This window comes from Sphaeramia orbicularis, chromosome 10, assembly GCF_902148855.1.
Source record: "Sphaeramia orbicularis chromosome 10, fSphaOr1.1, whole genome shotgun sequence".
NCBI lineage: Eukaryota > Metazoa > Chordata > Actinopteri > Kurtiformes > Apogonidae > Sphaeramia > Sphaeramia orbicularis.
In genome coordinates, this window is record NC_043966.1 from 40644141 (window position 1) to 40662138 (window position 17998).

Below are 17998 nucleotides of genomic sequence, written 5' to 3' on the forward strand. Positions count from 1 at the left end.
TTGTAGGATATGTAAGCATATTTAAGTGTATTTTTGCGTGTATTGTAGGATATGTAAGCATATTTAAGTGTATTTTTGAGTGTACTGTAGGATATGTAAGCATATTTAAGTGTACTTTTGCGTGTATTGTAGGATATGTATGCATATTTAAGTGTATTTTTGCGTGTATTGTAGGATATTTAAGCATATTTAAGTGTATTTTTGCGTGTATTGTAGGATATTTAAGCATATTTAAGTGTATTTTTGTGTGTATTGTAGGATATTTAAGCATATTTAAGTGCATTTTTGCGTGTATTGTAGGATGTGTAAGCATATTTAAGTGTATTTTTGCGTGTATTGTAGGATATTTAAGCATATTTAAGTGCATTTTTGCGTGTATTGTAGGATACTTAAGTATATTTAAGTGTATTTGTGCGTGTATTGTGGGATATGTAAGCATATTTAAGTGTATTTTTGCGTGTATTGTAAGATATGTAAGCATATTTAAGTGTATTTTTGCGTGTATTGTGGGATATGTAAGCATATTTAAGTGTACTTTTGCGTGTATTGTAGGATATGTATGCATATTTAAGTGTATTTTTGCGTGTATTGTAGGATATTTAAGCATATTTAAGTGTATTTTTGCATGTATTGTAGGATATGTAAGCATATTTAAGTGTATTTTTACGTGTATTGTAGGATATGTATGTATATTTAAGTGTATTTTTGCGTGTATTGTAGGATATGTAAGCATATTTAAGTGTATTTTTGCGTGTATTGTAGGATATGTAAGCATATTTAAGTGTACTTTTGCGTGTATTGTAGGATATGTATGCATATTTAAGTGTATTTTTGCGTGTATTGTAGGATATTTAAGCATATTTAAGTGTATTTTTGCATGTATTGTAGGATATGTAAGCATATTTAAGTGTATTTTTACGTGTATTGTAGGATATGTATGTATATTTAAGTGTATTTTTGCGTGTATTGTAGGATATGTAAGCATATTTAAGTGTATTTTTGCGTGTATTGTAGGATATGTAAGCATATTTAAGTGTATTTTTGCGTGTATTGTAGGATATGTAAGCATATTTAAGTGTACTTTTGTGTGTATTGTAGGATATGTAAGCATATTTAAGTGTATTTTTACGTGTATTGTAGGATATGTAAGCATATTTAAGTGTATTTTTGCGTTTATTGTAGGATATGTATGTATATTTAAGTGTATTTTTGCATGTATTGTAGGATATGTAAGCATATTTAAGTGTATTTTTGCATGTATTGTAGGATATGTAAGCATATTTAAGTGTATTGTAAATCACAAACGGACAAATCTGGCGATCTAGGGGGCCAGGGAACGTTACCGAATCTTGAGATCACACGGTTACCGAACAGTTCTCGCACAGCCACCAATGGTTACTATAAATACACTTAAATATGCTTAAATATCCTACAATACACGCAAAAATACACTTAAATATGCTTACATATCCTACAATACACGCAAAAATACACTTAAATATGCTTAAATATCCTACAATACATGCAAAAATACACTTAAATATGCTTACATATCCTACAATACACGCAAAAATACACTTAAATATGCTTACATATCCTACAATACACGCAAAAATACACTTAAATATGCTTACATATCCTATAATACACGCAAAAATACACTTAAATATGCTTAAATATCCCACAATACACTTAAATATGCTTAAATATCCACAATACATGCAAAAATACACTTAAATATGCTTAAATATCCTACAATACATGCAAAAATACACTTAAATATGGTTACATATCCTACAATACACGCAAAAATACACTTAAAAATGCTTACATATCCTACAATACACGCAAAAATACACTTAAATATGCTTACATATCCTACAATACACGCAAAAATACACTTAAATATGCTTACATATCCTACAATAAACGCAAAAATACACTTAAATATGCTTACATATCCTACAATACACACAAAAATACACTTAAATATGCTTACATATCCTACAATACACGCAAAAATACACTTAAATATGCTTAAATATCCCACAATACACTTAAATATGCTTAAATATCCCACAATACACGCAAAAATACACTTAAATATGCTTACATACCCTACAATACACGCAAAAATACACTTAAATATGCTTACATATCTTACAATACACGCAAAAATACACTTAAATATGCTTACATATCCTATAATACACGCAAAAATACACTTAAATATGCTTAAATATCCCACAATACACTTAAATATGCTTAAATATCCCACAATACATGCAAAAATACACTTAAATATGCTTAAATATCCTACAATACATGCAAAAATACACTTAAATATGGTTACATATCCTACAATACACGCAAAAATACACTTAAAAATGCTTACATATCCTACAATACACGCAAAAATACACTTAAATATGCTTACATATCCTACAATACACGCAAAAATACACTTAAATATGCTTACATATCCTACAATAAACGCAAAAATACACTTAAATATGCTTACATATCCTACAATACACGCAAAAATACACTTAAATATGCTTACATATCCTACAATACACGCAAAAATACACTTAAATATGCTTAAATATCCCACAATACACTTAAATATGCTTAAATATCCCACAATACACGCAAAAATACACTTAAATATGCTTACATACCCTACAATACACGCAAAAATACACTTAAATATGCGTACATATCTTACAATACACGCAAAAATACACTTAAATATGCTTACATATCCTACAATACACGCAAAAATACACTTAAATATGCTTACATATCCTACAATACACGCAAAAATACACTTAAATATGCTTACATATCCTACAATACACGCAAAAATACACTTAAATATGCTTACATATCCTACAATACACGCAAAATACACTTAAATATGCTTACATATCCTACAATACACGCAAAAATACACTTAAATATGCTTACATATCCTACAATACACGCAAAAACACACTTAAATATGCTTACATATCCTACAATACACGCAAAAACACACTTAAATATGCTTACATATCCTACAATACACGCAAAAATACACTTAAATATGCTTACATATCCTACAATACACGCAAAAATAAACTTAAATATGCTTACACATCCTACAATACACGCAAAAATACACTTAAATATGCTTACATATCCTATAATACACGCAAAAATACACTTAAATATGCTTAAATATCCCACAATACACTTAAATATGCTTAAATATCCCACAATACACGCAAAAATACACTTAAATATGCTTACATATCCTACAATACACGCAAAAATACACTTAAATATGCTGACATATCCTACAATACAAGCAAAAATACACTTAAATATGCTTACATATCCTACAATACACGCAAAAATACACTTAAATATGCTGACATATCCTACAATACACGCAAAAATACACTTAAATATGCTTACATATCCTACAATACACGCAAAATACACTTAAATATGCTTACATATCCAACAATACACGCAAAAATACACTTAAATATGCTTACAAATCCTACAATACACGCAAAAATACACTTAAATATGCTTACATATCCTACAATACACGCAAAAACACACTTAAATATGCTTACATATCCTACAATACACGCAAAAATACACTTAAATATGCTTACATATCCTACAATACACGCAAAAATACACTTAAATATGCTTACATATCCTATAATACACGCAAAAATACACTTAAATATGCTTAAATATCCCACAATACACTTAAATATGCTTAAATATCCCACAATACACGCAAAAATACACTTAAATATGCTTACATATCCTACAATACACGCAAAAATACACTTAAATATGCTGACATATCCTACAATACAAGCAAAAATACACTTAAATATGCTTACATATCCTACAATACACGCAAAAATACACTTAAATATGCTGACATATCCTACAATACACGCAAAAATACACTTAAATATGCTTACATATCCTACAATACACGCAAAATACACTTAAATATGCTTACATATCCAACAATACACGCAAAAATACACTTAAATATGCTTACAAATCCTACAATACACGCAAAAATACACTTAAATATGCTTACATATCCTACAATACACGCAAAAACACACTTAAATATGCTTACATATCCTACAATACACGCAAAAATACACTTAAATATGCTTACATATCCTACAATACACGCAAAAATACACTTAAATATGCTTACATATCCTACAATACACGCAAAAATACACTTAAATATGCTTACACATCCTACAATACACGCAAAAATACACTTAAATATGCTTACATATCCTATAATACACGCAAAAATACACTTAAATATGCTTAAATATCCCACAATACACTTAAATATGCTTAAATATCCCACAATACACGCAAAAATGCACTTAAATATGCTTACATATCCTACAATACACGCAAAAATACACTTAAATATGCTGACATATCCTACAATACAAGCAAAAATACACTTAAATATGCTTACATGTCCTACAATACACGCAAAAATACACTTAAAAATGCTTACATATCCTACAATACACGCAAAAATACACTTAAATATGCTTACATATCCTACAATACACGCAAAAATACACTTAAATATGCTTACATATCCTACAATAAACGCAAAAATACACTTAAATATGCTTACATATCCTACAATACACGCAAAAATACACTTAAATATGCTTACATATCCTACAATACACGCAAAAATACACTTAAATATGCTTACATATCCTACAATACACGCAAAAATACACTTAAATATGCTTACATATCCTACAATACACGCAAAAATACACTTAAATATGCTTACATATCCTACAATACACGTAAAAATACACTTAAATATGCTTACATATCCTACAATACACGCAAAAATACGCTTAAATATGCTTACATATCCTACAATACACGCAAAAATACACTTAAATATGCTTACATATCCTACAATACACGCAAAAATACACTTAAAATTCTGTATTTAAAATGTTTACATCTATGAGTTGTACTTGAGCATAACATGAACAAATATGAACAACCTGAAAACTCTTTGGTAAAATAAGTGCAATGCTAACAATATTAAACCTTAGTTTATCATTTATACATGTGCATCACAACTTACAGATCACAGTAGATCTACAAAAAAACGTGAATTTTTGAAGTGCGTATTGCAGACATGAGCAAGTGGCAGCACTGCGAGACAGTGACCTTGAGCAAGTAAACACACCCCCATTTTAGTAACCATTGGCGGCTGTGTGAGAATTGTTCGGTAACCGTGTGATCTCAAGATTCGTTAATGTTCCCTGGCCCCCCAGATCGCCAGATTTGTCCATTTGTGATTTTTTCTTGTATCTCAAGAGTAAAGTGTACACGACTCAACCAAGAACTCTGGATGAGTTAAAACAGAGAATTCAGGATGAAATTCACAGTATCCCAGCTGAGATGTTGCAGCGGTCAATGAGGAATCTCAACAGCAGATTTCAAGAATGCATTCGTACAGGAGGACGCCATTTACAGGAAGTAATTTTTAAAAAATGAAAATTCCATCATTGTTTCTTAAATGGCATGGTTTAAGGTTTCAGTTACTATGAATAAAATATTTTTCTTCCATCACTCTTGGTTTTATTGAATTGTTAAAAAGTTCCCGTTTTTTTGTGTCACCCTGTATATTGGATGTTTTCATCTCTAAGTCTTAGGTCACACTTAAGTTCAGGTCCACATCTATCAAAAAGTGTTTACATGTATTTACAGTCTATGCTTCCAAAGTGTATTCTTATGTACAAGCATGAAATGTAACTGTTTCTATCCCTAAAAATCAGAATATCTCAGGTACTGTTGCATGATTTTGACTCTTCACTTTGTTAACCCTTTCATGCATGAATTATGAGAACCTTAATGGGTCAAAACACAGTCATGTCCAGTCAGAGAGCGAATTTTAATTGATTGCCATTCCAACATTTATTTCAATATAAAGTAGCTCCTTGTTTTGGATAATCCTTTACGGTCCAACTAAAGCAAAAATGAATTTAAAAATAAAAATGTGGGTCAAATTTTCTCTAAAATGTCCCTCCAGAAAGATTTTAAATACCGTTTTTATACCCTAATCAAGTTATTTTTCTGGAGTGTTTTTATTCCTCTTTAGGCCTGAAAAAAATTATGTGATCGAAAAAATTTTTATAAACCTATTTTTCATGGAGTTGCAAAAAAATATTCACTCAACTGGACATCATGCATTAACCCTTTCATGCACTAATCATGAGAACCTTAGTTAAGATTTTTCTCTTGAGCGTTTTTATTCCTTCATAGGCATGAAAAAAACAGTGTGATCAAGTTGGGTTTTTTTTTTTTCACGGAGTTACAAAAATGTCCATGCATTTAATTTTTGAAATAAAGAAACGTTTTTAAAACCCAATATCAGAAATTGATATTAAAACAATGAAATAAAACCTGAAATCTCACATTTTAATCTCACATTTTAACATATTCTAATGCTAATTGTTACTCTTTTCATGGAGATAATATGCAAAAAAAAAAAAACAAAAAAAAAAACAGCTTTTTTTCCCTAACAAATAACAGTTGATTTACACTGAAACATGTTACTGCAGATCAGGTTCATCAAGAATGGCAAAGTTACAGTAATGGTATGAATTACAGTGTATGGGATGGTGCATAAGTGTCCACTGTGTTGGCTGATATGGAACTAAAACAACAAAACCCATGAATATACAAGAGAACAGCTGGAGAATAACTGTCCACTGTAGTGACCATTATGCATGAAAGGGTTAATTCTTGAAGAAAAGAAACATGTATTTACTGAGACACTGTGTGAAAAGTATGAAATAATTTTTTAAAAATCCTGCTAATCTGATGTTTTGTCCCATTTTAACATACTCTAATATTAGTTATTATTCACTGTATGGAGATAATATGCAAAAAAAAAAAAAAATTGTTTAAGAAAAATGGTTAATTACAGTCTGTTAACAATAACAAGCAATTGATTTGCTCTAAAACATGTTAATGCAGATCAGATTTATCAAGAACAGCAAAGTTACAGTAATCGTATGAATTACAATGGACATGACTGTGTTTTGACTCTTTTACGTCACTTCTTAAAACACACTTTTATAGACTTGCTTTTATGTGATGTTTGTCCCTTTTAATTTTTAATTTTTAATTTTTTAATTTTTTAATTTGAATCTTATCCTGTTTGATTGTTGGTTTATATTCTCATACATGATGTTGTTTTATCTCACGCCTCTACTTCTGCATTGATTTAACAGCATCATGTTACATTACCCCTGCCCTCCTTATTCCGATTCATTTAATCTATTTGAAGTGTCTTGTTTCTGCATTGTTGTACACATCTCTCCTATTATGTTGCTTCTATTTTAGTGTTTTTAGTGTTTTTATTTACATCTTGTATCCTGCTGTTGTGCCCTTTATTTGTTTGTCAAAGCACTTTGTAAACTTTGTTTTAAAAGGTGCTATATAAATAAAGTTATTATTATTATTATTATTACAATGTATGGGATGATGCATAGGTGTCTACTGCGTTGGCTGATATGGAACTAAAACAATAAAATCCATGAGTATACAAGAGTAGAATAGCTGTCCACTGGAGTGACCATTATCCATGAAAGGGTTAATCTATTCATCACATGCCCCTGACTTCTACTTCAGTCTGTTAGTGTATTATTAGCACATTAAATCCCTCATATCTACATGTTTTCAGTTCAAGTTGTAGGAATCTGTCAGGGAAAAAAAAAAGTCCAAATTTGAAAATACATATCTTCCATCTGCTGGTAGGGAAAAGTAAGGGTTCTGTAGTAATAGAAGAAAGTAATAGATTACTATCCAGACAGCATCTGATCAGCGATTGGTAACACTGGTCAGGAAAATGCTTCCAGAATAAAAGTAATGAAATTTTACCACATGAGAGTCACTGATAAAGAAAAATCAAGTCAAAAATGCTGGTTGGCTGAACTTTCCAAGATACAGCCTTGGGTCAAAATGTGAAATTCAAGAATTAATGACAGAATGGGTTTGACTCAAAAGGAATATTTGTCTCAGAGCTACAAGATCTACTTCAAAACACTGTCTGCACATTAGAATACATTCACTTTACAGGTTCTATTTAGTGGAAGATTTATAAAACTATTATATAAATGCACATAAACCAATATACACAGGGTGGGGAAGCAAAATTTACAATGAACATTTAGTTGTTTTTTCTCAGCAGGCACTACGTCAATTGTTTTGAAACCAAACATATATTGATGTCATAATCATACCTAACACTATTATCCATACCTTTTCAGAAACTTTTGCCCATATGAGTAATCAAGAAAGCAAACGTCAAAGAGTGTGTGATTTGCTGAATGCACTCGTCACACCAAAGGAGATTTCAAAAATAGTTGGAGTGTCCATAAAGACTGTTTATAATGGAAAGAAGAGAATGACTATGAGCAAAACTATTACGAGAAAGTCTGGAAGTGGAGGAAGCAACAAAAAACGTACCAAAGCTTTTATTAAAGCTCTCAAATCCAAAATCCAAAAGGATCCAACCAAATCCATGAGAAAAATGGCAATTGAACTTGAGGTAGACAACAAGACCGTTAGAAATGCAGTAAAATATGATTTGAAGTTAAAATCTTACACAAGAACACCAAAACACTTGTTGACAACAGCAACAAATCCAACTTTAGCAATTTTTGGGAATCATGTTTATGGCCGCCTTCTAGCCCAGATCTAAACCCTCTGGATTCTGCTATTTGGGGCATTTTAGAACATGCTACCAATAGAACATCACACAGCAATGTCGACTTTCTTAAAGATACTATTAAAGAAGAATGGGAGAAGTTGTCACCCGAATATTTGAGGAACACTTGCGCAAGTTTCAGGAAGCGTGTGAAGGCAGTTATTGAGAAAGAAGGAGGACACATAGAATAAAAACATTTTCTATTATGTCAATTTTCTTGTGGCAAATAAATTCTCATGACTTTCAATAAACTAATTGGTCATACACTGTCTTTCAATCCCTGCCTCAAAATATTGTAAATTTTGCTTCCCCACCCTGTATATGTAATAACACTTAATCATATACCTTGAAAACATCAGCAAACTGGCACTTTTGTCATTTATTTTCCAATTGATCTTATTAAAATACGTAACATTTAGCACATTTAATGTCTGAAGCAAATCATTTCTAAAAAACTGTACACCAGTGTAATTACAGACATTGTATTTAACCAATAGATCTCTGGAAACGCTTGTGATTACACAATATTGGGGCAGGTTTCCTACAGCCTTACACACAGAAAAGGAGTAGCTGCAGAAGTCCAGTTTCCTCTCAGACCACTTGGATTACAATATGATAAAAGGCGATTATGGATTTTTACTCATAGTTGCTGAAACCCACCAAAAAAAAAAAAACTTTGTACATGTAAATGATGGATTTGATGCAGTAGTTCTGTTTTGTTTTTTTTTTTAATCTAGATCCATTTTTAGCTTTAGTTCATCTTTCTGAAGACAAAACTGCTTGCTCACTGCAGTAGAAGAAAAAGCCTTAGTCATTGTACCACTTTAACAAACCCAGCATCTGATATCATAGTCATTATTCAGTTTGTGTTGAAACATAAATATGAATACACTCAGTGGAGGTTAAATCTATGCTAATTGTTATTTAATTGAGCTAAATAGGGTCAGTGGTATTTTTTTTTTTTTTTCTTGCTGGCAGCAGAAGCTCTTTTCTTCAGCGACCCACTTTGTGATTTAGGCAAAAGAGGAAAAAAAAAAACAGCTTTTGCAGAGTGCAACTTTTAAAGCGTAATGTCTCTGCCAGTTTTTCACACTCTCTCTTCTGTTCTTTTTCTTTTTCCTTTCTGTTTTTTTTCTCTCTTCTCTCCATCCTTTTCAGCACCACTGGGCTCCGCTGGCTGCTCTCAAAACAAATGCCCCTCTAACTCTCCTAAAGTTACGCGGAATAAATTGGAAAAATACTTTTTGACATGTTGAGTAATGCATCAAATCGTATTCTCTTTTTTCCCCCCAGAAGCCCAACTATTCTATTTCATCTGCGAGCCTTCTTCGGGCAAATGGATTGCTTCCATAATGCTCTCTTTATCAGGCTGACTGAGTAAGTGCTGCTGTTCGCTGTAAGCAGGGGAAGACCAACATGCACACTCACATATTCTCTCCATCTCTGTCTGCAGCTCACAGAGACGAATGTGCAGCTCGGCTCTCCGTTACACACATATATAACACTCAGTCAGCCTGGGCCGACGCGCGTGTTTCATGCGTGTGTGTTTGCGCACGGCTGCAAAGCGCTTACGCTCTTTGAAATCACTTTGTTCCGTTGACACACACCGCTGCCTCGGTGGCTCACAGCACTTAATATGAAACCGAAATGAGGCAGAGGTCTGCACTGAAGTCACGCATATAAAAACACAGAAAGTCTAAGCTTCAGAGTTGACACCCAAACACATTAACGTGCTGACTCAGACAAGGGCGACACGCCGATTTCCCGTCACACACGCCCACCACGAGTTGCCATTGACATAGACTCATGTTGAGAAAACACACACGGGCACACACTACGTACTCTATATATTGCATCAGACACCCGATGTACGTTAAATGGGCTTAAAGGCTTTGAGTGTCATGTTATCCTCCAGCCGTGTGATCTACTTCTAAAAGCTGAGTCTGCTCACCAAGGACATATGGAGAGAAAAAAAAAAAACTGTGCAGTTAGTGCCTCCAGTGTGTGTGTGTTTTTAAAGCGCTGTGACATATTATTCAGCAGCTTAGCTCTAGTACAGTGGCCTGTTCGCCAAGGACATACAAGACAAATGCAGTAAAGCGCCGTGTTTGTGGGTGAAGTGTGCATGAGGGCTGCAGCCTTTACAGACAGTGTGTTTTTACAGACTGATCTCATGAAATCGATTCGTATGTGACGCCGGTGTTCTGTCGAGTTGAGCTGCTCCGTCGAAGTAAGCTAACAGTAGCTTATATCGACAGCGACGTCTATCGATTGACGCTACCCCGTCAAAACATGCTACCTTACGTTTCGACACGCCTATTTGAAAATGAAATAATGCTTCGACTGTAGAAAAACACCATTATTTACTTATTCATCTGAATATACAGGGTGGGGAAGCAAAATTTACAATATTTTGAGGTAGGGATTGAAAGACAGTGTATGACCAATTAGTTTATTGAAAGTCATGAGAATTTATTTGCCACAAGAAAATTGACATAATAGAAAATGTTTTTATTCTATGTGTCCTCCTTCTTTCTCAATAACTGCCTTCACACACTTCCTGAAACTTGCGCAAGTGTTCCTCAAATATTCGGGTGACAACTTCTCCCATTCTTCTTTAATAGTATCTTTAAGAAAGTCAACATTGCTGTGTGATGTTCTATTGGTAGCATGTTCTAAAACGCCCCAAATAGCAGAATCCAGAGGGTTTAGATCTGGGCTAGAAGGCGGCCATAAACATGATTCCCAAAAATTGCTAAAGTTGGATTTGTTGCTGTTGTCAACAAGTGTTTTGGTGTTCTTGTGTAAGATTTTAACTTCAAATCATATTTTACTGCATTTCTAACGGTCTTGTTGTCTACCTCAAGTTCAATTGCAATTTTTCGCATGGATTTGGTTGGATCCTTTAGGATTTTGGATTTGAGAGCTTTAAAAAAAACTTTGGTACGTTTTTTTGTTGCTTCCTCCACTTCCAGACTTTCTTGTAATAGTTTTGCTCATAGTCATTCTCTTCTTTCCATTATAAACAGTCTTTATGGACACTCCAACTATTTTTGAAATCTCCTGTGGTGTGACGAGTGCATTCAGCAAATCACACACTCTTTGACGTTTGCTTTCCTGATTACTCATATGGGCAAAAGTTTCTGAAAAGGTATGGATAATAGTGTTAGGTATGATTATGACATCAATATATGTTTGGTTTCAAAACAATTGACGTAGTGCCTGCTGAGAAAAAACAACTAAATGTTCATTGTAAATTTGCTTCCCCACCCTGTATATATATTTACGATCCAAAAAATTTAATTTGAACACTTTTTTTCTTTGATTGAATTTTTTTTTTTTAATTGAAAATATATATTTTTTGGTTAAAACCATAAAGAAATAAATCTACCTTCATAATTTTTCATGGAGTTCCAAAAATGTCCAATCCACCGGATGCCATGTGTTTAATTTTTGAAGCAAAGAATGCAATATCAGAAACAGATATACTGTGTGAAAAGTATAAAATCAAAACATTTTTAATGCAGCTTATCTGATGTTTTCTCACATTTTATCATATTCCCAATTTTTACTAGCAATTGATTTACACTCAAACATGTCACGGCAGATCAGGTTTATCAAGAACAGCAAAGTTACAGTAATGGTGTGAATGTCAGTGTATGGGAGGGTGCAAGAGCATCCACTGTGTTGGCTGATATGGAACTAAAACAACAAAATCCATGAATATACAAGAGAACAGATGTAGAATAGCTGTCCACTGTAGTGACCAGTATGCATGAAAGGGTTAATTGGATTAAAAATTTTAACGCAATTAACCCATCTGCAACTGCCTTCACACGCTTCCTGAAACTTGCGCAAGTGTTCCTCAAATATTCGGGTGACAACTTCTCCTATTCTTCTTTAATAGTATCTTCCAGACTTTCTTGTAATAGTTTTGCTCATAGTCATTCTCTTCTTTACATTATAATGGTTTCAAAACAATTGACGTAGTGCCTGCTGAGAAAAAACAACTAAATGTTCATTGTAAATTTTGCTTCCCCACCCTGTAGGCAGAGGAAGCTCATTTCGACAGGCTTATAACTTCTATTAAATAAAGCTCCTACTATAGAAACACCATTATTATCGTTAGCGTCAGCGTTATTATCATCCCACTTCAATATTCTACGTCACATGTGTCAAACATGCGGCCCGGGGGCCAAATCCGGCCCGCCAAAGGGTCCAGTCCGGCCCATGGGATTAATTTGTGAAATGTAAAATTGTACTGAAGATATTAATCATTTTAGTTCAGGTTCACCATACAGACCAATTTAATCTCAAGTGGGTCAGATCAGTAAAATACTATCATAATAACCTATAAATACTCTCAACTCCAAATGTTTCTCTTCTAAATGTAAACATTTTTATGTCATTTTACTGTATTTACACTAAAACAAACAATCATTTCACAAAAAAAACACAAATAACCTGAACAAATACGAAAAATTTGAAATATCTGAAGTGTAAGTTTATCAATATTCTGCCTCTTTATTAAATGTTTTATGTGTTTGTTGATCCACTGTGATCTGTAAGTTGTAATTTACATGTGTAAATGATAAACTGAGACATAATACTGTTGAAATTGCACTTAGATTTCTTAAGAATTTCAGTTTGCTCAAGTTATTCATATTGTTTTAAAGGATAGTTGGTAGATGCAAACATTGTCATCGCATAATTTTACTTTTTTCGCTCTAAAACAGAAGAAAGTTTGGAGTTGACATTATTTATATTTTAAATAATTTAATGTATAAGTTTATGTTATTATTTCACTGGTTTGGCCCACTTCAGATCAAATTTGGCTTAATGTGGCCCCTGAACTAAAATGAGTTTGACACCCCTGTCTATCCTTCGTGCACATGTAATTGCTTACAGGAATTGTTAACATAGATTTAGTCAGTTAAATGGTAGGCTATCATTATTGGCGTCTGTTGAACTAACTTAACCCTTTCACGCATTAAATATGAGAACCTTAGTTAAGATGTTTTTTTCTTGAGTGTTTTTATTCCTCCATAGGCATGAAAAAAACAATGTGATCAAGCTGTTTTTTTTTGTTTTTTTTTTCATGGAGTTACAAAAATGTCCATGCATTTAATTTTTGAAGTAAAGAAACGTGTTTAAAACCCAATATCAGAAATTGATATTAAAACAATGAAATAAAATCTGATGTTTTCTCACATTTTAACATATTCTAATGCTAATTATCATTACTCTTTTCATGGAGATAATATGCAAAAAAAAAAAAAAAAAAAAAAAAACTTTTTTTCTAACAAGTAACAATTGATTTACACTGAAACATGTTACTGCAGATCAGGTTTATCAAGAACAGCAAAGTTACAGTAATGGTATGAATTACAGTGTATGGGATGATCCATAAGTGTCCACTGTGTTGGCTGATATGGAACTGAAACAACAAAACCCATGAATATACAAGAGAACAGCTGGAGAATGACTGTCCACTGTAGTGACCACTATGCATGAAAGGGTTAAACAATAATCTAAATGCCATTAACACCCACTTGACCCACGTACTTAACGCTATATCATACAATGAGAACTTCCTTACGCTATTATCATCTAATGTCAATATTCTACATCTATCTTTCGTGCACATAATTGCTTCTATGCTTACTGCTCAAAAGGCACTATGAAAGAAATATACTTACAAAATATGACTCACATCTGCTTTGGGTAGCTGTTATGACTCTGGGTCATAATTTGTCTATTTATATGTATGTGTTTTCTGTTTAAGGCAGCCATACACTGTGCGATTATTTCGATCGTTGCACGCAGCTCCATCTCAAACTGTGCGAATCAGTCGTACAGTCAGGCTCACGATTCATGTTCTCACACTGCACGGACTGATGCTCGTATGCGACCTGACTGTTCACACTGTAGGACCATACACCACAGGACGCACGACACGTTTGAGTGTTGTATCCGGAAATACAACGTTAAAATACCAAGGAATCCGTAAAAGTGCTTAGACGATTGTGTATTGGCGTGAGTCACGAAATGGTAGTGCTAAACAAAAACCAACGAGCTGCTTTGGTAATATGTGCCATTATCTGTGAGGAATCAAAAAAGAAGAAAAGACAACGATGTGTTTGGTGCAGGAATTGGTTGGCCAGACGTGGACAGTATGGGCTGTCATCCTACAGCAAAGAGAACTAGAGGTAAGCTGCAACAGCCAAACTGCACTAGGACAATAGCCAGCGACTGTTAGCTTGTACGCTACTGTACGCGTCTGTGTTCACGCATGCACAGTGTGAGAATTTGAGGCACATCGGCTCGTGGCAGTGCTTTGACAGTACGATACACTCACGAGGAGCGAGCAGGATTTCAAACAGCTCCGTTTTCCTTGCGAACACATGATTGCTGGTCGTGAGGTGGTCGTGAGGTGCTAATCGCTTCTCTTTACCCCATGTACACTGCACGAAGCACGACACACAATTAGAGGCACATCAGGCCCGATCCCAGAAAGAGTCGCACGAGTGAGAAATCATCTCTAAACTCGCACAGTGTAAGGCCGCCTTTAGTGTGTGTGTGTTCTCCCCCATCCTCTAGGTGTGCTGTGCCCCTTTTGTGTCTGTTTGTTTGCAGGTTGCTGATTGGTGGAAGTTGATTGACCGGCCCCTTTTAAAAATGGCCCTGGAGCTTCCATCCAGGCTCTCTCTCTTGCCTCCTGCCAGCTTACAACCCTGTGTTCGTGTGTGTGACCGTCAGTCTTCGTTTGCTTGTGTAAAATTCGATTGCTCGTAGTTGTAAATTGATGTTTTTTTGTAAATCGATCCTTTTTCTGGTAAGGGGGGTCGGCTCTTTTGTTTTCACCTTTTCTCCTGTTTTTGGTTAGGTAGTTAGGTAAGTTTTCTGCATTTTATTTCTTGCAATTATTTTGGATTAGGTAAGTTAGTTTAAACTAGAAGAGATTTTGTTTGTTGTTTTAGCCGCTCCCTCCCCTAACCCTTCCTTAGTTGTTTAGAAAAAAATAACTGTAATAAACATTGTAAACTTTAGTTTTGACTGATATGTGTGCTTGGGAGCTGGGAAGGGACAAAAGTTGAGCATATTATGTTCGCCCTCGTAAACCCCTAGGCCGGGGCATAACATAGCACAAATCGATGGGCATTTAAACTGTGCAAACGCTTAGAGGCATGCACATGCTCAGTAGCGCTAGGTAGCTCAACTCGACAGATAGGGTGGCTTGACAGGACACCGGTTTATTGCATTTGGCATGTTTTACACACGCATTTTCATCCTTTTGCATGTTATTTAATGCCATTTGATGGCGTGTCAATGCGGTAGCCGCTAATCGCACTAATTGCTAACCCTAACCGCTAATCGTGCTAGCCGCTAATCACTAACCCTAAACCAGGGGTGTCCAATCCTGGTCCTCAAGGGCCAGTATCCTGCATGTTTTAGATCAGGGGTGTCCAAACTTTTTTTCAAGAGGGCCAGATCTGATAATGTGGAGATTGCCAGGGGCCAGTGGTCCCTTCAGACATTTTTTAAGCAGTAAAAATTACATATAAATGCGCTGTTCTACAACAATTTTATTTTCATTGTCACAATATCATTTTTTTAAATGGCAATGTAACCAAATCTAAGCCACTCAGGTGTGAACAAATTAAAAAAAAAAAAAACATTTCTGCCTTCCTTTCACATCTGGAGTCAGATAACATAGAACAAACTGTGTGGAGTATCTTAAACATCCAAGTTGATAAAAATCTTAACCCCACATTCATTTTAAACATGACTTATATAAGTAATCATTACTCATATATTACTCAGTAATGCAAAGTCTGTTAACGTTCAAGATGAAAACATATGACTCTTACTCTTGTCTTTCACAAAATCATTCAGAAAGTAATATTTTGTGTCACATCTACAAGTACATAACACCAGCAGTTAGAGGCAACTAACCTGGCAACTTGGTAGCCTGCCTTGGTGGTGAATTCACTGAACTCAGGTTCACATGAAGAGTCACTGCTGTGAGTTTAAAGCAGCTTGAAGTTACTTCACTTTTTCGGAGCGCTCACTCCCTGCTAGCTTGTCGTATGCGTTAGCATGTTTTGTCTGCTAGTGTCTCTTTACATTGAATTCCTTAAACAAGGCAACAGTCTCTTGATAAATTAGGCAAACACAATTGCCTCAATTTTCAGTGAAAAAAAAATTGTAATTGCCATCTCTCCTAGAAACGGCGGCCCTCACTGTCAGCTTTAGTTTTTTTATTTACAGGCGCCGTGGTTAGAAATTAGCGAAAAAGGTTCACGGTCAGGTCACAGAGCCAGATAGAGTTAGAGTGGTGCTGCCACCATGAGGTGAAAGGAGAAACTGCATTTGGAACCTTTTATGATTCATGGACTCAGTTCAACAGTCCAAGTGGGCCATAAATAATATAATATAAAACCCAAGCTGTGGGCCGTAGAAAATCTGACCGCGGGCCGTGATTGGCCCCCAGGCCGGACTTTGGACATGCCTGTTTTAGATGGATCCCTCTTCCAACGCACCTGATTCAAATGATAAGCCTATCATCAAGCTCTGCAGAAGCCTGATAACGACCGTCAGGTGTGCTGGAAGAGGGATACATCTAAAACATGGAGGATACCGGCCCTCGAGGACCAGGATTGGACATCCCTGCCCTAAACTTAACCCTAACCACTAATCGCGCTAATGGTGTGTTATTTTACGTGGCATAAATATACACACTCAAAGCTTATAATGTGTACAGATAACACACCAGTTAACTCTTTCCCCGCCAGAGCATTTTCCAGTGAGTTGGTAGCCAGCGCCAGCCTTTTTGGTCATTTTCACTAATCTTTGGAGGTTCACTGAAAATGTTGTGTTAGGAGTATGTGAACACTGAATACATCGAAAGAAAGAACAGAACTTCAACTATTAAACACAAAAAACGATTTTATTCTATATTCATTTGTTCATGAGATATAAACATTTGAATATTGGTCATTTTCTGGAAAAACTGAATTTTGAGCAAAAAACTGAGAAAATTGCATTTTTTTTCCAAAGATATTGATTTTCAAGATAAAACTGATTTCCTATTTACATTTTTGACTCTTTCTTATTTACCAACAGTAACACTGTATTCAAAATCACAAAATAAAATAATAATAACAAACAGCTCTAAGATATCCCATC